This window comes from Myxocyprinus asiaticus, chromosome 34, assembly GCF_019703515.2.
Source record: "Myxocyprinus asiaticus isolate MX2 ecotype Aquarium Trade chromosome 34, UBuf_Myxa_2, whole genome shotgun sequence".
NCBI classification, from domain to species: domain Eukaryota; kingdom Metazoa; phylum Chordata; class Actinopteri; order Cypriniformes; family Catostomidae; genus Myxocyprinus; species Myxocyprinus asiaticus.
This window is the reverse complement of record NC_059377.1, coordinates 893424-920875: the sequence shown is the minus strand read 5'-3', so window position 1 is coordinate 920875 and position 27452 is coordinate 893424. Positions and strand designations below refer to the sequence as shown.

Here is a 27452-nt window from a genome sequence, read left to right as displayed (position 1 = left end):
CGTTCTCGGTGGGGCGCATGGTGAGTTGAGCGTGGTTGGGTGGCGTGAGTGGCGTGAAGCCTCCACACGCGCTATGTCTCCGTGGCAACGCGCTCAACAAGCCATTTGATAAGATGCGCGGGTTGAGGGTCTCAGACGCGGAGGACACTGGGATTCGTCCTCCACCACCCGGACTGAGGCGAATCACTACACGACCATGAGGATTTAAAAGCACATTGGGAATTGGGAATTCCAAATTAGGAGAAAAAGGGAAAAAATCCAACAACAAAAATAAAAAAAAAAATAAAAAAATCAGTTCGCCTATGGAGTAAATTAATGGTATTTACTTTTAGGCTGTTGCACTTTATTGGTCAATGCTGCAAATTTGCATGTCAAAGTTCACCAATCTTTGCACCAATCACACAAAATTTGCATTGGGAAATTTCTTTGCCACCAGAAGCCCATGAGGTGAAATTCCTTGCCGCTCAGATTCCCATTGAGATGACTGTATTTCGACTGCAGAATTTCACCATGCAAAGGTAAGTGTGACTGAGCCTTAAGATATGAGGACACACAACACACAAACAACACCGTTTCATGAGAATGAAACATTCATCTGTCAGACAGACAAAGCTGTAACAGGAAGTTAATGTAGTGTTGGAAGTTGCCAGAATTTTAGGTATTCACAGCAGAAATGTGACTTAAAGTGCTTCTGGAAGACTAACCATCTGTCTGTAGATTTTCATGTTTGTAAAGCTGTCACAACTCTTGACAGGAAAATTAAGGCAGAAGGGATGTGCTTCATAATTTGTGTGTGCGTGTGTGTGTGTGTGTGTGTGTGTGTGTGTGTGTGTGTGTGTGTGTGTAGTTTTTCCAGCTGGATGTGTATAACAGTGATGAAATGCCATTGACCGAGAGTCAGATTCATGCTCAGCTCTTGCGGATTCGCTCACAGTCATGGAAAACTGATAAGGAGCCAATGGGAATTTTGACCAGCGAGCATCGCCACACATGGGGTCAGGCGTACACCCACCTGCTCAAAGGTACAATTGATTGGATCATGAAAATTTGGTGTTTCATACCAGAATTTGCATTCAGAAGGACTGAGGATTTTGTCCATGAGACGCTGAAATGTGGCAGGGCCCCGAACAAACCGAATGGAAGAGTCACAAATTGGTGCAAGCGGAACGGTGTGGAAAAAGCTGTTTTTTCTAAGGAGATTGGAGTTAAAGGTATCTGCCAATAACCCTTTGTGTTAAGTCCAGTGTCGAATAAAATTGAGCTGCGCCCAACCGATCGAGCAACTCTTCAATCCGAAGCATCGAGTACACATCAAATTTGGACACCGCATTCACTTTGCGATAGTCTACACAGAACCGGACTGTCCTGTCACTCTTAGGTACCAGAACCACCGGGCTGGCCCAATCACTGTGCGACTCTATTACGCCCATCTCGAGCATTGCATCCAATTCTTCCTGAACAACCCTTTTTTTGTGTTCAGGAAGGCGATGGGGCGGCTACGAACCACCACCCCCGGGGTGGTCTCGATATGGTGTTCTATGAGGTTCTTGTGACCGGGGAGAGGCAAGAACACGTCCGCGAATTCCGCTTGCAACTTGGCCACGTCTGTGAGCTGCGATGGTGAGAGGTGGTCTCCATATGGGACCGGGGTGAATTAATTAGGTTTGAGAGTCACCTCCAGCCCGAGCTCCACCCTCTCTGGGACTACCGTTGCCAAGGCCACAGGGATCGCCTCCCTTCATAATTTTAGGAGGTTGAGGTGGTAAATTTGACGTGCCCACCCCTGTCCGTTCGCCTAACCTCATAATCGAGATCTCCGACTTGCCGTGTGACCTCAAAGGGCCCTTGCCACTTGGCGAGTAATTTAGAGCTTGAGTTGGGTAGTAATACAAGCACTTTATCTCCCGGTGCGAATTCCCATACTCGAGTGCCCGTCATTCATTCGGCTTAAACGTTCCTGAGCTTGGAGCAAATTCTCCTGTGTTAATTGTTTACTGTTGGGCACTGTTTCCAGATATCGCGTTGCATAGTCAACCAGAACTAATACAAAGCGATGCCTGCGTGCGGTCCGTTCTAATGGCCCTACGAGGTCCATGCCAATTCTTTCGAAGGGGACCTCGATTAGCAGTAGAGGGCACAATGGCGCTTTTGGGGTGGCCGGTGGCCAACTGACATTCACGGCATGCTGCACACCACTTGTGAACGTCCCCATGAATTCCCGGCCAAAAAAACGGGCCATTATTCAGTTAAACGTTTATTTGTGACCTAAATGGCCAGCCATTGGATTAAGGCCCAGGTATACTTCACTTTGCGCATTCTGTTCCGTCTCGCGCACAGTTGTGTGTGCACAGCTTTGAAAATATACCTCACGTGGATGAGCGCGAATGGACGCGTTCGACACATGCGCAGTACAATTGCTTTGTTATACGCTACCAAACGTTAGAGGGCAGCACTGAGTCGTGTCATTTACAGGACATCCGCTCTGAAGGATAAAGAAGAAGAAAAACTGGAGGATCTGCCATTAGAGAAGGCAAGAACAACAGCAACAAAACGATGGATAAGGATATGTTCTTCGATGTTAGGCTGGAGCTGTTGACCATCGATGACTCTCACTTGGTCAAAAGCCATAGCATCGCACGTCACACACCAAGACAACATTTTACAGGATTCATCCACACATATTTCCCTTAAATTCCTAAAATCAGGCCAATTTGTTCCTAAAATCAGTAGATGGGTGAGGCGGGAATTAAACGCGGCCTCTACTCTATGCTTTCCCCCCTACATAGTATCTCAATCGTAACCACCGGATACCTGTGAATATCCCCGTGCACACATTGCACACTCACCCGTTTATTCGTACCCAATGCCCCGCCTTGCACCAAGCGTTGGTGGATAGAGGTTTGGGTACAACTCGAATCCACCAAAGCTTGATATGTATCCACTTTAAACTCACTGGTATCCGATATGTCCCTGCCCGGCAGCAGCCATTTTCGACAGGCATCCTGGAGCTGTTGCGCAAAAGCGAACGGGCAGCCGTGCTTCCCAAACTTCAGGGTCCTGAAGTGTTGGCGGTTCTGCTCAGGACTATGGCCAACCCGTTGCATGAGGGCCTTCTTCAGGTCTCTGTAGTTGAGGAGGCTGGCGGCAGGAAGTTGCTGGGCCACTAGCTGCGCTTCCCCGGAGAGCAATGGTAACAGGCTGGCCGCCCACTGGTCGGGTGGCCATCTCCACACCTCAGCAGTCTTTTCAAACAAGTCGAGGTAGGCCTTGGGATCATCGCTCAGCCCCATCTTGATAAGAGTAACAGGGGTTGTGGGCTCTGGGGTCACAGCTGCAGCCCCCTCTTTGTCGATCAGGCTCCGGAACGCTCTTGCCGATCCTCTGCTTGGGCCTGGAGCAGGAGTTGTAAATGCTGTTCCTGCTCCAGGCATAAATCCATGAGGGCTTGATGTTGGTTCTGCTGGATGCTGGCAAGGGACTGTATTACTTCACCCAGTGGTGAAGCTTCCATGATGACGTTATCCTTCAAATCCCGGGTTTCGGCACCAGTGTAACAATTTTTGTTTTTTCGGGGGAAATGGAGAAGTCAGGAAGCCGTGGAAACAGTCAACATGAGTATATTTATTACTCCTTCAGCGTCAGAAAAGACAAACAAAAAGGGCTCTTCGTGGCCAAATATACACAGAAACAAGTCAATGAGGGTTCACTTCAGTATTAGCGGTCAGACACAGCTGACTCTCTCCTGTGTCTTTCTTCCGACTGATGCACCTGTCGGCCTTTTCAGGTCTCCCTCTGCCATCACTATAACAAGACACAGGTGTTAGTTATAATGACAGCCCAGGTGACGAGCCTTACTGCTCTCCCTCTCCTGCAGACAGATACACGACCACGCCCCCATCCCCACATGGATGTTTTTGAAAGCTGCACCTCTCACCTCCGCAAAAGCAGCTTGCTATATGGGCTAATGTGCTTATTAAACTGCAAAAGACTATGATTAAATTATATAAATATATATAGTCTGCATGTGCTACATGCTTCTCATTTAATAAAGTGCTCCGTTCTTTGTCATTTATACACACACAGAGCGCACATGATGTTAATGATGTGGTTAGTGTATGAGTTGCAATTTCAATTTGATTCATTGTGCTTTTATATATTTATTTATCCCAAATATGTGAAATTCCATGATGTTCCACGTTTTATCGTTAATTTCTTTTTTTATGACTAGATTCCGTGATTCCGTCCATGTTTTCCGCATTGCAGAAATCATAGGGCCCTAAGTAAGGCACATACAATGAAAGTAAACAGGGCCGGTCCATTCTGGAGAGTGATTTTGATCTCACCACAGTGTTTAGTGTAAAAGTCCGCTCTCATATCTGTTCAGCAAGTGCCGTTGTTGAACTCGTTCATGTATTTTGAATTCTCCGCTCTATTCCATGAGGCAGCACTGTGACTGAATTGTAGCGTTCCATCTCTTAAATTATTTGGAGAAACACTCAGGATCTACTAATGTACATGTGTACTGTCCTACCAATCACAACTCAGAGTTTACGCATATACCTCATTTTTGTGACATTGCTTCAACTTTTGTTTTTAAACCAGAAGATCAAAATGGCAAAAAAAAAAAAAAAAAAAGAAAGAAAGAAAAAGAAAAAATAACTACTTTCCCCTTAATAATGAACATAATGAGTGCTATAATTGTTTTTAATGCTGTGCAACCTGTACTTATCTGTTAACATCTCAAAATGTGTTTTGGGGTTTCATGATCCTTTAAGAACCTAGCTATACTTGATTTATACCTGTATCCTTTTTTTTTCTTCAGATAAAATCAATAAAGAGTCTGTGAGACTGATAGAAAAATCGCTCTTCACACTGTGTCTGGACTCGCCAGTTATGAGAATTTATGATGAGAAGTTTAAAAATCTAATTAAAAATTTAATTTATGGATGATATTAACAGTTACTATAGCTAAGCATTGTGTACTTCTGTTTATTTTTTGATGATAGTTTGTTGAAAGTCTGAGAACTTGACATGATTGACTGAATGATTGACAGGTATTCTAGTCGAATGGCAGCACAGATCTTGCATGGGGGTGGGACTTATTCTAACAGTGGAAATCGCTGGTATGACAAGACGCTGCAGGTGAAATATATGACACAGAGAAAGCTGATCTGTCTTTTAAACGCATCTCGGCTGTTCGGCTGACCTAACATACTATGTCTTTGTGCTTCTCGTTCTGCATGTTGAGTTTGTTGTGAATGAGGACGGATCTTGGGGTCTCTTGTACGAGCATGCAATAGCTGAATGTCCTCCTATAGCTACATTACTGGATCATGTACTTCAATACTGGTATTTACAAACACATGCACACATTTAAATAACTGCAACAAGACATGTCTCCTACACATTCATTCTCTATAGGTGCATCCCAAACCTACACTTCTGCACTATTTTGTGTCATTTTGAAGTGTAAGTAGTGCGAGTAGTATGTTTACATGGAAAATGCAACAAAAAGAAGTGTACTACATGTACCCGGATGATGCACTTTTTCAACCGTCAAAACGGATTGTGGAATGTTGGACACTTTGTGCACTCAGCGCATGCGGCTTGCCGTACATAACAGAAGGGGCAGAGTTACCGGCAGCAATGGTGATCTGGCAAAACAATTGTAAATAATGGAGAATATGACAACTAGCGAAACTTCTGTGAAGACAGCACCTTACAAAAGTGAGTTAAACGGTTTACCATCAAATCATGCTGTGTGAATATGTATATTATTGAGATATAAGTGTTGAACTGAGGGTGGATAGTGCACTAAAGCTAGCGGCAACACAACGCTTGGGTTGAAATGTCACTTCCGTCAGCTGTTAAAGGCGAACTTTTCCGTGTAGTAAAAAAACGTTAAGTGTTCCATTTGGGACGATACTACACTTTGAAAATTCATACACTACATGGCTGAGTGCATAGTACATTTTGTAAGTGCATAGTGTATAGTGTGTCATTTTGGACACAGCTTATGAGTGCACTGACAGTGCAGGTCACATGAGGTTTGTGCACTCAAACAAAATTAATGTAAGATTTACGCGTTTCATAAAATTCCATCAAACTGAATTGAGAAACTATTTATTTCATTTTATTAAACATTACACAGTTTAATTTGATGGATTTTTGTTATGAAATTAAAATGCGTAAATCTTAAAAATAGGTTAAAATATTTTTTTGGAGTGTGTTGTAATGGTCATTGATGCTGTATTTCTCTGTCAGTAAGAAATCGGACCGAGTTCGAGCTCCTTTAATTCCTCTGGCCATGCCCAAGAAACTTTACTTCTAAATCAAATCTGAGATCAAATGGGATATAGAAATGGCCAAACAAAACCTGGATATGCGAGTCCAACTGTCTGCCATTGACATTCATATACACTACCGGTCAATGTTTGGACACATACTCATCCTCTAATATTAAGTCAAGTCTTTTATTTGTATTAGTGCTTTTCACAATACACATCATTTTATAGAAGAGGTCGATACCGATTGCCAAAGTGGTGGAAAAAGCAGATAAACGATTAATTGGTTATCTAATCAAAATATGCCAAATATTTTGCCGATAATGATAATTTCAGAAGTAGCTATTTGCACTGATTAATGACGAAAGTGATATATTGGCCAACCTCTTATTTCAAAAGCAGCTTCACAGAAGATTATAATGTTTTAACTGTCTGAAAGCCCACAGTGAACCACAACTTTATAGAAATCTAATGTTTTACTATTTTCCGCATTTTTGAATAACAGTAAAGCTATCAAATTATGAAATAACACATAGTATGGCTATTATGTAGTGGAGGTAGACTGATAGTGGGTTTTGCCGATACTGATAACTGAGTTGGGAAAACAGGCCAATAGCCAATTTATCGGCCAATAGTTTTTAAAATGTATAATATGAATGAAAATTTTCACTTAAGGGAACATAGTGCTGAACTTTAGTAAGTATCACTTCCAATGCCAATACTTGAATACATTTTTTCCCACATTGGTACCTTCTTCAAAGCCTTTGCCTACTGAAATTAATGAAAATAATATAGCTGCAAGCAGCGATGACGGGCCAAAGCACAACTGGTCCATTTCCACCCGTTTGGCTTTCGGAAAACAATGCAGTTGGCATTTGACATTATTCTAAACAATTTTGAAGCAATTTGGGTAAATATAAGAGGACTATTTTAAAGTCTGTTGTAAGAGCCACACTCCCTGCTGCCAGGTGGTGGTGCTATGACCGTGACCCAAAATAGTAAAATCCATGTGATTAGCCCCAAGATTAAACATACATCTCAATTTTGATCTAATTCACACATTACACACAGAAGATATTAGACACATCCTGTTTCCCATTTTTCGGCATTAATTTAATGCCTCGCCATGGCAACACCATTCGATATATCAAAATCTGTTCACAATTTAGCATCTTCAATGTCTTGGCATAATGTTGTCTAAACGTGGTAACAGTCTCATGAATCACCTAGGAGGAGTATTTAAAAGTTCAGACTGCAATATTCAAGAAATCGAAAATGGCCGACTTCCTGTTGGGTGGACCTAATGACTTCAATTATGAAATTTGTCTGGCTTGATGAGAACTATATATGTCCCGATTTTGGTGACTGTAGGTGAAAATATGGGTGCTACAGAGGCCATCTTACATACCCATTTTAAAGGGGTGCTACAGAGCCCCCCCTACACGCCCATGTGTGAACTTTTGGCCAGAAATAATGGCAAAATGTCATGAAGTTTTAAGCATGCCAAGTGCCTCAAAAACACCCAAATATAGGAAGAAAGGCATAATAACAATTAATGCATTGCCATGGCAACAGTATTTAAGATATCAAATATCCCTTTACAAATTTACATCAGCAGTGTCTTAAAATTATTCTAAAGAATTTAAGCAATTCATATAAACAAAAGAGGGCTATTTCAAGTCTGTTAAAAGTGCCATACTTCCTGCTGCCAGTTGGTGGCGCTATGACCGTGACCTATAATAGCCACGTCAATGTGATCAGCCCCCATTACCAAACATACAGCTAAATTTTCATCAAAATCACACAATGCACACAGACGATATAAGGAACTTCCTTGTATCTTTAAAATTTTTAGCCATAAATTTATTGCTGCGACATGGCGACACCGTTCAAAATATAAAAAATCTGTTCGCAATTTAGCATCTACAATATCTTGGCACAAATTTGGTGCCAGTCACACAAACAAGTCGGAAGAAAGTTCAGAGCTTGCGATTGACAGAAAATCCAAAATGGCTGACTTCCTGTTGGGCGGAGCTAATGACTATAATTATGAAAGTTGTCTGGCTTGGTGAAAACTATATACAGTAGTGTCTACAATTTTGGTGACTATAGGTGAAAATGGGGGTGTTACAGAGGCCGTCTTACATGCACATTTTAAAGGGGGTGCTACATTTGGTTGCTTAGGAGACCTGGCTGGAGTCACTTAGCATGCCCTGAATTCGAACTCTCAACTCCAGAGGTGGTAGTTTACTTGTTGAGCTACCCAGACCCCAATTTCAAGTGTTTTTAAGTAATTTTACTTAAACTCTTTTTAGCATGTTAAGTAATCCAAAAGTACCGAAAACCTTGAAAGAATAATAATAATAAATATAGCTGCAAGCAGCGATGACGGGCCCAAGCACCATGGGTCCATTTCCACTCGGTGGCTTTCGGAAACAAAGCATGATGGACACAGCAACAACTCAACATTAATGTAAACTTGGACCCTAAACATACATTGTGTAATAGATATATGCCACCATTCCAGTTTGACTACAACTTCATGTCATTTAATCCACTGCCATGACAACACTATTAAAGCTATCAAGCATCCCTTCAAAATTTTCCATTAGCAGTGTCTAAACAATTTTGAAGCAATTTGGGTAAATGTAAGAGGACTATTTCAAAGTCTGTTGTAAGTGCCACACTTCCTGCTGCCAGTTGGTGGCGCTATGATCGTTACCCACAATAGCCACATCCATGTGATTAACCCCCAAGAAAAAACATACATCTCTATTTTGATCTAAATCACACCATGCATGCAGAAGATACGAGACACTTCCTGTTTCCTTATTTTTGCCATTAATTTAGTGAATCACCATGGCAACACCATTCGATATTTAAAAATCTCAATTCAGAGAATCTGTCTATTTTTAATTGTAATTGTAAATTATTTTGCTAACTGATTAATTTTACATTTTTGCTATAATTTAATACATTTATTGAAAAGAATATGTAGATATAAAGATTATATTGTAATGATTTCATTTACATTTTCATTTATCCTTAAAATGGCTTTAAATTAAATTAACATATGTAATTCAAAGCAATAGGTGTTAAGATAGTCTAAGTAGATTTCAATATGAGCACAGAAGTAATTTAGGCTTGAAATTTCGTTGTAATTCTGTAGCAATAGTTTTCAAATTATTTTATTGTTGCATAAAAAAATAGCGGAAAAATTAAAAAAACTTTGGAAGATATCGCCAAAAGTTCATTTTAAAGTAGCAAAAGTAAAAATTCATGAGTCAGTTTTCATCTCTGTTTTTACTGTTTATTTAAAATGAGGCAAACTTGGTATAATTTTAATCTCCAATCTTTTAGCTAGCATCTTACATAGTCTTTTAATTCTCAGATAGCCAGCAGAAGTGACCAGCCAGGTTTAAATCCCAGTTGCGCCGACGGGGCACATTGTAACACTGCATTACAATGTGCTCCAATTCCAAAAAACTATGTGCAGTTCCATGCAGGCAGATATGTAATTTACATAATTCCCCTCAATGCATGTGTTTTGTCATCAATCCATGCATTATTTCTGTCAGTGCTGTGGCTTTGTTTTGTATTTATTGTCAAGTGTCAAAATTATTGTAAAGTTAATAAATGGCTTCTACTGACATGAAAATTTAGTTTATCTTCTAAGCTTTTTAATTAGATCAGATACAGTTGTTAGAGGGGGGTTTTAAGCTGTTATATGGTCTTGTTTCAATGTGCCCCTCTCCTGTTTCACTTTCTTTTTTTCGAGGTAGACTGCGAAAAAGGTACACGCTGTATTCATGAAACAGGACCACATATGTGTAATAGACACATGTGAAATTAATGTGAACAAAGAAAAATACATCGAACCCCAAGTACATTTACACAAACGTAAGAAAACCAAAAAGTGTGAGTTTGTGCAAAATTCTAATCACATTTTATTACACAACTAATGGGGATTTTAAGTGAATGTTAGGGATTCTTTGTATAAATGCGAGTTTTGTGTCTCATTCTCAGCACACAGGGTGAAGATTAAATGCGAGCTGTGATGTATGTGTTCTGTCTGTGGTGTTTAGAAGGATACACCATTAATATGTAGATTATACAAACAGCTGCCGTATATTAGGAAATGTTGCGACAGCTTCAGACTTTAAGCATTTGTTTTGCCACTGTCAAACATAAAAGAAAGAGATGAGATTCCCATAATAACATAATACATTTGATAACTTCATCTCTGTGTGCTATTGTCGGTCATGAGATATTAAACGTCAGTGGAGAAGTACATAAGTCAGCGCTGATAAAAATGATGTCGCCCACATTTGGTACCTGTAACATAAAATACCTGGGAGGAGTATATAAAATTCCTGAGCATGCTTTTTTCAAACAATCCATAATGGCCAACTTCCTTTTGGGCAGAGCTTATGACTGTCAGCACGAAAGTTGTCCGGCTTGATGAGATCTATATCTGTACAAATATGTGACTGTAGCTCAAAAGGGATGTGCTACAGAGCCCCTTGAACAGGCCCATGTTCTAGGTGGTGCCGCACAGCCCCCCCCCCCCTGCAAGTTTTCCACACCCTAATGGCCAGCGACTCTGATGTGTGTGCAAACTTTCAAGAGTTTTCATGCATTTTATGTACACCAAAAGTACTGAAAACCTTGAAAAGAAGAAGAAGGGGAAAAAAAAACTTCCAACAGGAAGTCGGCCATTTTTTTATTTATTGAATATTGCAGTTTCTGAACTTTTCCTAGGGGATTCATGAGACTGTCACCACATTTAGACAACATTATGCCAAGACTGAATGCAATAAATTAAGGGGGAAAATGTGAAACAGGAATTTCCTCATATCTTCTGTGTGAATTGAATGATTGTGATGAAAATTCAGCTGTATGTTTGGTAATGGGGGCTGATCACATTTATACGGCCATTATGGGTCACGGCCATAGCACCATCAACTGACAACAGGAAGTGTGACACTTTGTGTGACTGAAAAAGTCCTCTTATATTTACCCTCTCAAATGCATGCGGCCACCATTCTTTGTTTTCCTAGAGCCACCAGCTGGTGATGGCGCCATAGTGCTTGAGCCCGTCATCGCTGCTTGCAGATATATTTATTATTATTATTAGGGCCCAAGCACTGAAAGTGCGGCGGCCCTATTGTTCTTCTAAGGATTATTATTTGTATTTGTATTATTATTATTATTCTTTTCAAGGTTTTCAGTAATTTTGGGGTACATAAAATGCGTGAAAACTCTTGAATGTTTGCACACACATCAGAGTCGCTGGCCATTAGGGCGTGACAGAGTTACAAGTGGGGGGTGCAGGAGGGGCTCTGTGGCACCACCTAGAACATGGGCATGTTCGAGGGGCTATGTAGCACATCCCTTTTGAGATACAGTCACCAAACTTTGTACAGATATAGATCTCATCAAGCCGGACAACTTTCGCGCTGACAGTCATAAGATCTGCCCAAAAGGAAGTTGGCCATTTTGGATTGTTTGAAAAATGCATGTTAAGGAATTTGATATACTCCTCCCAGGGATTTCATGTTACAGGTACCAAATGTGGGCGACATCATGCCAAGACATTGACGATGCTAAATTGCGAAGGAATTTTTGATATATCGAACGGTGCTGCCATTGCGAAGCGATAAAATAACGTCAAACAACTGGAATAAGGAAATGTCTCATATCTTCTGCATGCATGGTGTGATTTTACATAAAAATTTAGCCAAATGTTTGGCCTTACAGGCTGACACATCACATTGATGTGGCTATTGTGTGTCACGGCCGTAGTGCCACCAAATGGCGGAAGGAAGTGTGTCACTTTTAACAGACTTTGAAATATCCATATTATGTTAACCTGAATTGCTTCAAACATTTTTAGAATAATGTCAAGACAGTGCAGATTTAAAATTCTGAAGGGATTTGTGATATCTTAAATAGTGTTGCCATGGCAACGTCACATTTATGCGGCTATTATGGGTCACGGCCATAGCACCACCAACTGACAACAGGAAGTGTGACACTTTGTGTGACTTTGAAAAACCCTTTCAAATGCATGCGGCCACCATGCTTTGTTTTCCTAGAGCCACCAGGTGGTGATGGCGGCGTAGGGCTTGGGCCCGTCATTGCTGCTTGCAGATATATTATTATTTTATTTATTTATTATTTTTTTTTTCCTTTTTCTCCCAATTTAGAATGCCCAATTCCCAATGTGCTTTTAAGTCCTCGTGGTCGCGTAGTGATTCGCCTCAGTCTGGGTGGCGGAGGACGAATCCCAGTTGCCTCAGCGTCTGAGACCGTCAACCCACACATCTAATCACGTGGCTTGTTGAGCGCGTTGCCACGGAGACCACGCTCAACTCACCACGCGCCCCACCGAGAACGAACCACATTATAGCGACCACGAGGAGTTTACCCCATGTGACTCTACCCTCCCTAGCAACCGGGCCAATTTGGTTGCTTAGGAGACCTGGCTGGAGTCACTCAGCACGCCCTGGGATTCAAACTAGTGAGCTAGTGAACTCCAGGGGTGGTAGCCAGCGTATTTTACCACTGAGCTACCCAGACCCCCTTGGGTTTACATACTAAACTGTCTGAAAACAAAACAGGGTTCACAAACTGTCTAAATATTTTCACCATGGTCCATTTCTATATATATAATAAAGAGTATAAACTGTGTATAATCGCGTCTTAGTAAGATATGTCAACATTTGAACCACTTCAAAGTTTTTTTTTTTTTTTTACATTTGTATCATTAGATAGTATTTGAGTAAGTTGAAACCCAATACTTATGTTTAAAAGTGTAATTCGGCAATTTCTCTCAAAAAATCCTGTCGTCACTGGCGCGCAATGAATTCTGGGGTAGGCAAGGCCACGAAGGATCCATCTGTTGTATCCTTCATTTCACGGGAAACGAAGGACGCATTTGGAGGCCGCATTTGAAGGAGCCTTCGAATTGGGACAGCCTTTGTCTTGCAGCAGTGACGCAATCGGCCTTCGAATGCGACCTTTGAAGGATGCAGCCTCTGAATTGGGATGCAGATTTAATTCATATCATTTGTTAGATCTCCTCATACTGAACAACTTTGCCTCAAGAACCACTGCTGTCAATCAAATCGTTCATTAAATATTCACGATTATGTAAAAAAAACTACTTTTTTTAACTAGTCCTAGGTTTTTCACTCAATCTCAATAAAACCAATGCAGTACAATTCTCTGGACTCTCTAGGACAATAATTATAAAATACTTTTTTTTTTTAAACTTTACACTTTGGGTAGTGTCATCAGTAAACAGTGTCATTTAGAAAATGGGCATGGTCAAGTGTACAAATAAGCCCATAATTCCTAAACAAAAACTCAGAACTTCGTGAAATTAGGTGAGCACATGCGATGTGTGATTCTAAACAAGCATGCAGAATGTTTTGGAGATCGGTCCATAGGTGGCACTATGAGCTTTAAAAAGCTTTAAAAACCATGTATTTCCTTAGTAAATTGCCTGTATTGGCTGTAAATGGTCTATTCCATCTATGATCTAGGTCAGGGGTGTCAAACTCGGTTCCTGGAGGGCCACAGTCCAGCAGAGTTTAGCTCCAACCCTAATTAAACACACTAATCAAGGTCTTCAGGAGTGCTTGAAGATTACAAGGAGACATTTTGGAGCAGGGCTGGAACTAAACTCTGCAGGGCTGTGGCCCTCCAGGAACTGAGTTTGACACCCCTGATCTAGGTGGTTACATGATTGTTAAATAAAACATAATACCTTTTTACACAGGTGCTTAAAGGCCTTAAACTGCTTGAACTCCGTTAACTGCTGCTCGCAGCTATATTTATTATTATTATTATTATTAATTTTATTACCCATTTATAAAGTATTCATCATGCTGGAAAACTCAAAAAACTTGGCACACACATCAGACCTGCATAAAATCAAAAAGTTATGTAGTGTTTAGGCTTGAGTGTGGTCGAGGAGCTCTACAGCGCCTCCAAACGCAGGCATTGGTTGGGATGAATGTGCTCAGATGTGCACAAGACTTGGTATGGTTACTGCTCTCATCATGTTAGACAAAGTTCACTTGGTTGTATTTGACTCCGCCCAACAGGAAGTCAGCCATGTTGGATGGAATGTGGGATTTTCACATTTTCCCGTGGTGTTTTGAGGGGCTTATGATGGCTGAAAACTTATGAAAGTTTACACATACATTTGTCTTAGGACATCTTTTGATTTGATATTGCAATTCAACATAGACGTGCCTCATCGGTTCCACAGCGCCCCCTAGTTAATAAATGCTTATTACTTTTTCAGAACTCTTGAAACTTGGCACACCTGTCGAAGTCACTAACATTTTGAGTGAGTTTATCACTGTAGTTGCCACAGAGTTTGTCTGATATTCACAAGTTTTGGTGAGGACATTATTCTCACCATGACAGACATATTTCCCATTGGCTTGTATTAGCTCCGCCCAACAGGAAGTCGGCCATTTTGGTTTTGGTTTGTCGGCCAATGCTCTCTCCTAGGGATTTCATGTTACAGATACCAAATGTGCATGACATCATGCCAAGACATTGACGATGCTAAAGAATTGCGAAAGGATTTTTGATATATCGAACGGTGTTGCCATGGTGACGCGATAAAATAACGTCAAAAATTGGAATAAGGAAATGTCTCATCTTCTGCGTGCAGAAAATTAAAAACATCAAAATTGAGCCAAATGTTTGTCCTTGCAGGCTGATCACATTGATGTAGCTATTGTGGGTCACGGTCGTAGTGCCACCAACTGGCAGAAGGAAGTGTGTCGCTTTAAACAGACTTTGAAATATCCTTATTATGTTAACCTGAATTGCTTCAAAAAAAAATTTAGAATAATGTCAAGACAGTGCAGATTTAAAATTCTGAAGGGATTCTTGATATCTTAAATACTGTTGCCATGGCAATGCATTAAATGTCATCATTCCTTTTTGTGCATATTCACATGTTTTGAGGTATTTGGCATGCTTGGTTTTTAAAGTTTATTGTTAATAAACATATGTTTTAATTTTTATATAAATAAAATATAATCAAATTATCAACTGAAATGTAAAAATAATAGAAAACTATGTCATAATGTGTCTATGTAATGAGCGGCAATTACAAGAAATGTCCAATAGAGGGCATCCAAGCTCCATGAATGATTCCCAGAATAACAGAAGATTTTTTTGTGTCCTGTCTATAAGGGATCCCTCTTTCATACGGTATGTATATGAAGTATGTGTAACTACGTTCTTCAGTTAATTATATTTCTCATTTCATGTGTTAAACATCTCCAGTTCTTGAGTTGGAGTTTTCATTTGATCTGTGTATGTTTTGATTGCCGATCCGGTGCTGGAATGTGTTATTTTGAATTTATGATAAATGTTTGTTCTGGCTGTTATCAATGTCGTTTAGTGTCAGCAGTGTTTTCTGCAGCTTGCAGTCTTTTCCAGGAAATAGAAAAGCGAAATATGTCCCCATTGTGATTGCCTTCTCGGCCGTATTGTTTGTGTGTATGTAGAGCGTGTGTTTTGTCTTTATCTCTCTCTCTCGCTCTCTCTCTCTCTTAATCTCTCTCAGGTGTGGGGTAACCAGGTGATCTGATTGTTAATGTGCAGCGCCGGCACGTAGTGTTTTCTTCCTATATAAATCGAGTGTTTCATGGCTCTGTTGTGCCATGGGGGTTCGTGAGCTGTGCCAACTTGGTCACCGGTGCTTCCTGGAGCGGATTTTCCCGCAATTTTTTTTATCTACGTAGTGTTGATATGGCAACAAGTAAACAAATGAAGTTTCGTCTTACCAGCGTGTGTGGAAACATTTAAACCACGTGTGTGACAACTAACCCCACGTTTGATTTTGAGCTCTTTTCCAGTCGAATCCCATAGAAAAATGCAAACAAATGTGTCCCCACTCAATATATACATCAACTGAGGTGCGGATGCAATCTTTGTTAATTAAAACATATAGTTTTATATGGATGGATTAGAACCTTTAACCTCTTATGCAATGGGCGAATTAATTACCACTAGACCACTCAGTCAGTGTAATAAAATGTGATTAGAATTTGAAGTGTTATTAATACAGTAGGAGAGAGCGGGGCACAAACTAACACTTTTTGGTTTTCTTACGTTTGTGTAAATGTACTTGGGGTTCGATGTATTTTTCTTTGTTCACATTAATTTCACATGTGTCTATTACACATATGTGGTCTTGTTTCATGAATACAGCGTGTACTTCTTTCGCAATCTACCTCGAAAAAAAGAAAGTGAAACAGGAGAGGGGCACATTGAAACAAGACCATATAACAGCTTAAAACCCCCCTCTAACAACTGTATCTGATCTAATTAATAAGCTTAGAAGATAAACTAAATTTTCATGTCAGTAGAAGCCATTTATTAACTTTACAATAATTTTGACACTTGACAATCAATACACAACAAAGCCACAGCACTGACCGAAATAATGCATGGATTGGTGATAAAACACACACACGCATTAAGGGGAATTATGTAAATTACATATTTAAATTTAAAGCATGGAATTGCATGTAGTTTTTTGGAATTGGGGCACATTGTAACGCAGTGTTACAACGTGCCCCATCGGCGCAACTGGGATTTAAACCTGGCTGGTTACTTCTGCTGGCTATCTGAGAATTAAAAGACTATGTAAGATGCTAGCTAAAAGAATGGAGATTAAAATTATACCAAGTTTGCCTCATTTTAAATAAACAGTAAAAACAGAGATGAAAATCGATATCTTCCAAAGTTTTCAGAATTTTTCTGCAATTTTTTTATCTGCACAGTGTTGATATGGCAACAAGTAAACAAATGAAGTTTCGTCTCACCAGCGTGTGTGGAAACGTTTAAACCACGTGTGTGACAACTAACCCCGCGTTGGTTTGTGCCTCGCGCTCCCCTAGGCTACAAATTTGAAAATGGCAATATAAGCTGAACACTTGTATGCTGAAAGTGTTCATAAATGTTTTTACTGATATAAAAATGTCAATTATATACAGTAAATATATGCAATATACAGAATATGACAACATGACAAAAATGACAATTTTCATATATGTATCATGTTTTTTTAAAACTTGTGGAATTTAAATGTGTACATAAATGCTCAAATATATGAACTCTAATTGTATTTGTTTGCAGTGGCGATTTCTCAGGGCCAGCAAAGCCTTCTCTGCTGGCATGCCTAATAACCCCCTAACCCTAAAGACAATGTAATAATGGCAACAGGCCTAATTATTGAATCCTCATTTGTGTTTTTAACTTAGATTTATTGTACGTCTTCTTTAAACTCAGATACGTTTTATTGCATTCTCAGAGACAGAAAATTATAATACACAAAAAAATTAAGGATTTTTCAATGCCCACAGCTTTCACTTAAATGTATGCTATTTTTGTGTGCGTTTTTTAATTTTTTTTTATTGCTAACTGCATATTTAGTTATTATGCACTAAAATATTTACATGTAATTGCATTTAAAATGTAATTAGCACAATCACAGAGATATATATTGATGATTTGTGAGTTTTCACTGCAAAACAACCCCAAAAAATGCTGCAAATTTCAATGCAAATTTTGAGAAAAGCAGCAGCAAATTCATCCATTTTTTAATCCCAGCTAGCAAAATTACATGGCCACTTCCTAACTACAACGTAATTTGATGACCAAACTTTAGTTGTGGCAATGTAACTGATTACGTTGCGACAACCGGAAAAGTTAAATTCCTGTATTCGTTAGCACAACGTAACTTTGGAATGTCATGACGACGTTGTGGCAAGGTTGTGGATCAGTAGTGTCACGGGGGCAACAAAGGACCCAAAAGCAGAGATGACGGTTCAATGGTTTTATTAACAAAGTTCTCGATGTCAAGATAAGGCGCACCTGGCGCCGGCTGTAGAAGGCTGAAATCCAGCGAGCCACAATGGGCTAGTGAAGGGTGTGTTCGTATGATAAGTGTGCTTTGTGGAAGTCAGGAACAATCTGAAGAGAGACAGTTGAAGCTGGTGTGGTGCGAAGCAAAGCCCAGATGATATATTCTCCGAGACGTGGGCACAGACCGAGGAATCCTCCTCCACATGAACTGGGCACAGAACTGGTGAGGGCGATGGTAAATAGGAAGGTAACTGCACCTCTACAGAGGGGCAACCAACAGACACACGAGCATGCTCCAACTACACAAGAGAGCACAGTTAACATGACAGTTAACAATAAACGGGCAAATAACGAGCTGACACACAAGGAATAAGTAGGGAGTGCAATCAGAGTGAAGCAGATGGTAACGGGGAGTAAATCATTGCTATGATCAGCATCTCCCCGAGATCGATCACCGTTCCCATGGAAACGCTGATCGCATGCCGGCTCCACCTGTGAGACACGAGGGAGAGAGAAAAACAAACAACAGTGTGAGCCGGCACAAATGCCGGAACCGTGACAAATAGTTTTGTTGGTAACCAGTTGGTATTTTATGCTTTGAATAATTATTCTATTGGCAAACATGCAGTATTCTAACCTAATTTATGTCCTCATTTGCCCAACATTAATTTAGAGGCTATTTAAACAGTGTTGAAAAATGCAACAGTAAAATAATTTGAAAATTATTGCTACAGAATTACAACAAAATGTCAAGCCTAAATTACTTCTGTGCTCATATTAAAATCTACTTAGACTGTCTTAACACTTAATGCCATGAATACATTTGTTAATTTAATTCAAAGCCGGTTTATGGATAAATAAAAATGGTAAATAACTTCATTACAATATAATCTTTAGATCTACACTACCGGTCAAAACTTTTGAAACACTTGACTGAAACGAAATTTCAAGCCTAAATTACTTCTGTGCTCATATTAAAATCTACTTAGACTATCTTAACACCTAATGCTTTGAATTACATATGTTAATTTTATTTAAAGCCATTTTAAGGATAAATGAAAATGTAAATGAAATCATTACAATATTTTTTTTCCAATAAATTGTACAAAATTATAGCAAAAATTTTAAATTAATCCGTTAGCAAAAAAATTAACAATTACAATTAAAAATGGATAGATAGATAGATAGATAGATAGAAAGATTCTCTGTATAGAGATTTTTAAATATCGAATGGTGTTGCCATGGCGATTCACTAAATTAATGGCAAAAATAAGGAAACAGGAAGTGTCTCGTATCTTCTGCATGCATTATGTGATTTAGATCAAAATAGAGTTGTATGTTTTTTCTTGGGGGTTAATCGCATGGATGTGGCTATTGTGTGTCACGGTCATAGCACCACCAACTGGCAGCAGGAAGTGTGGCACTTACAACAGACTTTGAAATAGTCCTCTTACATTTACCCAAATTGCTTCAAAATTGTTTAGACACTGCTAATGGAAAATTTTGAAGGGATGCTTGATAGCTTTAATAGTGTTGTCATGGCAGTGGATTAAATTACATGAAGTAGTAGTCAAACTGGAATGGTGGCATATATTTATTACACACTGTATGTTTAGGGTCCAAGTTTACATTAATGTTGAGTTGTTGCTGTGTCCATCATGCTTTGTTTTCCGAAAGCCACCGAGTGGCAATGGACCCATGGTGCTTGGGCCCGTCATCGCTGCTTGCAGCTATATTTATTATTATTATTATTATTTTCAAGGTTTTCAGTACTTTTGGGGTACATAACATGCGTGAAATCTCTTGAAAGTTTGCACACACATCAGAGTCGTTGGCCATTAGGGCTTGGCAAAGTTGCAGGGGGGCTCTGTAGCACCACCTAGAAGATGGGCATGTTCGGGGGGCTCTATAGCACATCCCTTTCGAGCTACAGTCACCAAACTTTGTACACATATAGATCTTATCAAGCCGGACACCTTTCATTCTGACAGTCATAAGCTCTGCCTAACAGGAAGTTGCCATCTTGGATTGTTTGAAAAATGCATTAAATTTTAAATACTCCTAGGTATGTCATGTTACAGGTACCAAATGTGGGCGACATAATGCCAAGACATTGACGCTGCTTAATTGGGAAAGGATTTTTGATATATCAAACGGTGTTGCCATGGCGACGTGATAAAATAATGTCAGAAAATTGGAATAAGGAAATGTCTCATATCTTCTGCGTGCATGGTGTGATTTACATCAGAATTGAGCACAATGTTTGTCCTTGCAGGCTGATCACATTGATTTGTCTATTGTGGGTCATGGTCGTAGCACCACCAACTGGCGGAAGTGTGTCACTTTTAACAGACTTTGAAATATCCCTATTATATTAACCTGAATTGCTTAAAAAAAAATTTGAATAATGTCAAGACAGTGCAAATTTAAAATTCTGAAGAGAAGGGATCTTAAATACATTAAATGTCATTCCTTTTTGTGTATATTCACATGTTTTGAGGTATTTGGCATGCTTGAATTTTCGAGTTTATTGTTAATATACATATTTCTTATTTTTTATATAAATAAAATATATTAAAAATATCAACTGAAATGTAAAAATACTAGAAAATCAAAGCCATATGTCTAACCCAGATCTAAGTGACAATTACAAGAACTGTCCAATAGAGAACAGCCAAGCTCCCTTGTTGAATGATTCCCAAAATAACACTGAGAAGATTTTTCGTGTCGTGTCTAGAAGGGATCCCTCTTTCTTACATTATGTATGTGTAACTACGTTCTTCAGTTTGCTATATTTCTCATTTCATGTGTTAAACATCTCCAGTTCTTGAGTTGGAGTTTCTGTTTCATCTGATCTGTGTATGCTTTGATTGCCGATCCGGAGCTGGAATGTGTTATTTTGAATTTATGATAAACGTTTGTTGTGGCTGTTATCAGTGTCGTTTAGTGTCAACAGTTTTTTCTGCAGATCACTCTCTTTTCCAGGAAATAGAAAAGCGAAATATGTCCCCCATTGTGATTGCCTTCTCGACCATATTGTGTGTGTATGTAGAGTGTGTGTTTTGTCTTTATCTCTCTCTGTCTCTCTTAATCACTTTCAGGTGTGGGGTAACCAGGTGAGCAGATTGTTAATGGGGAGCACCAGCATGAAGTGTGTTTCCTTCCTATATAAACAGAGTGTTTCATGGCTGGTTTGTGCGATGGGTGTTCGTGAGCTGTGCCATCTTGGTCACCAATGCTCGCGTGCAAATTCCCGCTGCTGGAGCGGAGAGTTTGTGTTTGTCGCTGTCTGAATTTTTGAGTTCACTGAGTTTTTTAAATATTTTTTTCAAATATAGAACGGTCAATAAATGTGTCTGTGTTTCCGCTACTCTCGTCTTCCCGCATCTTTTATTGCATTTTATTTTTAAAGTGTAACACCCATCCACTGACATACAGATGCAATCTTGGTTTATTACAATAAAATTTTATATATGGGTGAATTAGAAACCAGAACCTCTAAAAACTAGATGCAAAAAGTAACCACTAGACCAATCAGTCATGTTCTTGATAAAATTGCTGATATATGTGTTCATCTACTGACTAACAAAATCCCAAGACTGATAGTGGCAGACATAGAGATTAAATTACCATATAATGTGAAATATCTATTTGAGTGATTGAATAGGTCATTAAGAATGACTGTTTATCAAAATAGGTGATTTAAAATAATCTCTTATTGTGCATCAAATAATTAATATTCATGAGTTTCGCAGCACTGCCACCCAAAGTACTGTTTTCCTAGTTTATTTTTATTTAGAACTAACTCTGTGTTAATGTTCCCTTTCAAATGGCTTATTCCAGCTGTTACAAAGTTGATAGGCCTACAGGATTTTATTAGCAGAATAACATTGGATATGCATGTAAAAAAAAAAAAAAAAAATTGCCCTGCATAATGTGGTTTATTCCAGATTGCCAGTTTTATGTCAAGCTAAGGAACATTTAGAATTTGTTGATGTGTTTAATAGACAATGTATTGGTACTCTGGAGATTTTTTTTTTTTTTTATGTTGGTAAATCAGTAGCAAAATTGTTACGTGGTTCCTGTGGAAATGCAGTTGTATCGCAAATTCATGGATATTTATAATTTGATTGTGACTCCAATTAATGAACTAGTACTTGTTGCATTGAAGCTTGGTACCTTAATCCATAAGATCTACGCATGGGCGCTTGCTTTGGTGTTGCCACCCCTCATAGTATATAGTACATAGTACAAATATATGAACTCTAATTGTATTTGTTCGTATTTGGCCATATGCCAGATTTAAATATCAGAAAATGTAAATATTGCAACAGTCCTAATTATTGAATCCTCATTTGTCTTTTTAGTTTACAGATTTATTGTGCATCTATTTTAACCTTAAATAAGTTTTTGCATTACCTAACTGCACCATAATTTGATGACCAAACTTTTATTGTGGCAATGTATTTGATTATGTTGTGACAACCGGAAAAGTGAATTTCCTATATTCGTAGCCATATAACTTTGGACCGGTGCCAGTCCGTCGTTACGAAATTGTGGCAACATCGACGAACAATAGTTCTAAGTATGTGTAACTACGTTCTTCAGTTAACTATGTTTATCAAAAGAATGACAGCTAACGTTAAAGATGCATTTAAGATGGCTAGCAAAATAACAACATCTGTATCTTAGAAGTGACAGCTTGTATTCGGGAGCAATGACGACACAATCCACCCCATGTGGTCCAAATCACTCCGACCCGGTGTGTCGTTCATTTGTGCTGATTTGTGCCATTAAAGGAAACACTGTAACTATTTATCTTTCTTAGAAATAGCATGAAACTTTTCGGGAGCAGTGACATCACTCCAAATCGCTCCGAACCAGTGTTGTTCGTTTGTGCTGATTTGTGCTGTTAAAAGAAACATCATAAAATATTACTTTCTTTGTATTTAATAAGATAGCTTTTGGGAGCCGTGAAATTATTCCAAGTTTTTTCGCAAGTGAACAGCCACAGTATTCTGCTCTGAATACGTTTATTAGTTTTAATTCTGCTAGAAGCTGGCGCAACTTGTGTTGACGGTGTTTGTGTAATTGTATAGTCCTATATATTAGCTAATATTCAAAATATTTGTTTGAAATTTCAGCACAGTGTTTGAAATCATGTTATGTGCCGATGACATGCTTGAATGCATTTGTTTTTGCACTGAAGTTATACGCAGTGCCACAAAAGTGCAAAACGTATGTGTCTCAACACAAAACAAGTTCTTTTTAACTTGACATGGCATCGAAAAACACAAACAAGCCATCAAAGACATCTATCTAGCGCACGTTTACATGGAAATCATTTATAAAACAGTGCAGACGGATGCAAAAACGTGCTCAATGTGAACGGCCCCTCAGTGTAAGACTAGAATTCCGTAGAAAAGTTTGATCACACTTGCCTATTCTTTATGATTTGTTACTGCACATCTTCACCCTGCGTGCTGAGAATGAGACACAAAACCCGCATTTATACAAAGAATCCCTATCATTCACTTAAAATCCACATTAGTTGTGTAATAAAATGTGATTAGAATTGTGTACAGATGGTAACGGGCGAGTAAATCATTGCTGTGATCAGCATCTCCCCAAGATCAATCACCGTTCCCATGGAAACGCTGATGCATGCCGGCTCCACCTGTGAGATACGAGGGAGAGAGAAAAACAAACAACAGTATGAGCCGGCACAAATGCCGGAACCATGACAAATAGTTGTTTGTTGGTAACCAGTTGGTAATTTATGCTTTGAATAATTATTCTACAGGCGAACATGCAGTATTCTAAACTAATTTATGTCCTCGTTTGCCCTATATTAATTTAGAGACTATTTAAACAGTATTACATATACAAATGCAGACTCAAATTTAATGTACTTCATTTATTTTTATAGTGCACAGAGAAAAAAAATGCAACAACAGAATTGCAACGAAATTACAAGCCTAAATGACTTCTGTGCTCATATTAAAATCTACTTAGACTGTCTTAACACCTAATGCCATGAATTACATTTATTAATTTAATTCAAAGCCGGTTTATGGATAAATAAAAATGGTAAATAACTTCATTACAATATAATCTTTAAATCTACTCTACCGGTCAAAACTTTTGAAACACTTGACTGAAATGTTTCTCATGATCTTGAAAATATTTTGATCTGAAGGCGTATGCTTAAATGTTTGAAATTAGTTTTGTAGACAAAAATATAATTGTGCCACCATATTAATTTATTTCATTATAAAACTAAAATTGAATTAAAATTTTTTTTTTTTTTTTTTTTTGAAATTGATGACTTGGACCAAATAATTAAGAAAAGCAGCCAATAAGTGCCCAACATAGATGGGAACTCCTTCAATACTGTTTAAAAAGCATCCCAGGGTGACACCTCAAGAAGTTGAGAAAAAGTCAAGAGTACATGTCTGCAAATTCTAGGCAAAGGGTGACTACTTTGAAGATGCTAAAATATAACACAGTTTTGATTTATTTTGGATTTTTAGTCACAACATAATTCCCATAGTTCCATTTATGTTATTCCATAGTTTTGATGACTTTAATATTATTCTAAAATCTGAAAGAAAAACAAATTATAATAAAGAAGTAAGTGTTTCAGAACTTTTGACCGGTAGTGTACATATTTTTTTCGATAATTAATAGTATTAAATTGTAGCAAAAATACCAAATTAATCAGTTAGCAAAATTGTTTAAATTACAATTAAAAATTGGTATAGATAGATTCTCTGAATGGTGATTCATGAGACTGTCACCACATTTAGACAACATTATGCCAAGACATCGAAGATGTTAAATTGCGAACAGATTTTTAAATATGGAACGGTGTTGCCATGGCAATTCACTAAATTAATGGCAAAAATAGGCAAACAGAAAGTGTCTCATATCTTCTGCGTACATTGTGTGATTTGGATTAAAATTTAGTTGTATATTTTTTTTTTCTTGGGGGCTAATCACATGGAAGTGGCTATTGTGGGTCACAGTCATAGCGCCACCAACTGGCAGCAGGAAGTGTAGCACTTACAACAGACTTTGAAAAAGTTCTCTTACATTTACCCAAATTGCTTAAATTGTTTAGACACTGCTGATGGAAAATTTTGTGAAGTTGTAGTCAAACTGGAATGGTGGCATATATCTATTACTCACTATATGATTAGGGTCCAAGTTTATATTAATGTTGTTGTTGCTGTGTCCACCTTTTCCGAAAGCCAACGGGTGGAAATGGACCCATGGTGCTTGGGCCCGTCATTGCTGCTCGCAACTATATTTATTATTATTATTATTATTATTATTATTATTAATGCATTCACCCATTTATAAGGCATTCATCATGCTTGAAAACTGGCACACACATGACCTGTGTAAAATCAAAAAGTTATATAGCGTTTAAGCTTGGGTGTGGTCGAGGAGCGCCTCCAAACGCAGGCAATGGTTGGGATGAAGTTGCTCAGATGTGCACAAGACTTGGTATGGTTACTGCTCTCATCATGTTAGACAAAGTTCACTTGGTTGTATTTGACTCCGCCCAACAGGAAGTCAGCCATTTTGGATGGAATGTGGGATATCCAAATTTTCCCGCAGTGTTTTGTGGGACTTATGATGGCTGAAAACTTATGAAAGTGTACACATATGCAATTCAGCATAGACATACCTCATCGGTTCCACAGCATCCCATAGTTCGTAAATGCATATTACATGTTTCAAAACTATTGAAACTTGGCACACCCGTCAAAGTTTGGCAAGATTTTGTAATTCTTTTTTTTTTGTAATTTTGTCATTTGTCTTGGGTATGGCCAGTGGACTTCATAGCGCCCCCTGACATTTTGAATGAGTTTATCGCTGTAGTTGCCACAGAATTTGTCTGATATTCACATGTTTTGGTGAGGACATTGTTCTCATCATGACAGACATATCTCCCTTTGGCTTGTATTAGCTCCGCCCAACAGGAAGTCAGCCATTTTGGTTTGTTTGTAAAATGCATGCTCTGGAATTTGAAATACTCCTCTTAGGGGATTTATGTGACAGACACCAAACGTGGTCAACATCATGCCAAGACATTGAAGATGCTAAATTGAGAATGGATTTTTGATATATCGAACAGTGTTGCCAAGGTGAGGCGATACATTTATGGTGAAAAATGAGAAACAGGAAGTGCTCATATCTTCGGCATGCATTGTGTGATTTAGATCAAAATTTTGATTTATATTTGGTATTGGGGGCTGATCACATGGATGTGACTATTGTGGGGCACGGTCATAGTGCCACCAACTGGCAGCAAGAAGTGTGGCACTTTTTACAGACTTTGGAATAGCACTCTCATTTTTACCTGAATTGCTTCAAACTTGTTTAAAATAATGTCAGGACAATGCTGATGTGAAATTGGTAAGGATTTATTGATATCTTTTATAATGTTGCCATGGCAACACATTGCATGTTATTATTCCTTTCTTTATATATTAGGTGTGTTTTGAGGTACTGGTATGCTTAAATTTACATGACATTTTGCACACACATCAGAGTTGTTAACCATTAGGGCTGGGCAAAAGTTCACATGGGGGGGTCATGGGGGGGCTCTGTTTTGCCCCTTTAAAATATGCATTTTGGGATGCTCTGTAGCACTCCTTTTTTCAGCTACAGTCTCTAAACTCGGTACATATATAGATCTCATCAAGCCGGACAACTTCCTGCTGACAGTCTTAAGCTCCGCCCAACAGGAAGTCGGCCAGGAAGTGGGTATAACTTGGTCATGCTTGGTCTGATCAGCTTCAAATTGTGCATGGTTACCAATGGGCCATTCCCAATTACACCAACATGGCAATTACAAGGCAGACTTCAGTTACTTCATACTTCAGCTGTATTCAGTTACACAATTTTATATGTTATAAAAACACGGTTATGTATGTGAAAATGTACAATGAATTGCTTCATGTGTACTGAAATATACTGGCATAACTTGTGCAATGGTAGTGTATTCAGATGTCATTTTCTTGCACACATGATCAATCAATGTTCCATTTTCAATGGTAGGTTCTTTGACACACTGAACATAGCCTAGGTTTGCCATGAATGTAGACATTGTGTGTGTTTTCAATTTATCATGGTTCCAATCACCAATTCAAAAGATATTATCTGACATATTGTTTAATGTATTGCAGAGTTTGGTAATATATTTTTGAAACAAAGATAAGCGATATTGTGGTGGCCTGTAAATAACAA

General features: G+C 38.7%; 1 pseudogene; it reads left to right on the top strand.

Annotated features, from left to right (window-relative positions):
* Positions 1-542: 542 nt before the first annotated feature.
* Positions 543-27452, top strand: part of LOC127425737 (carnitine O-acetyltransferase-like) — a 60355-nt pseudogene continuing 33445 nt past the window's right edge.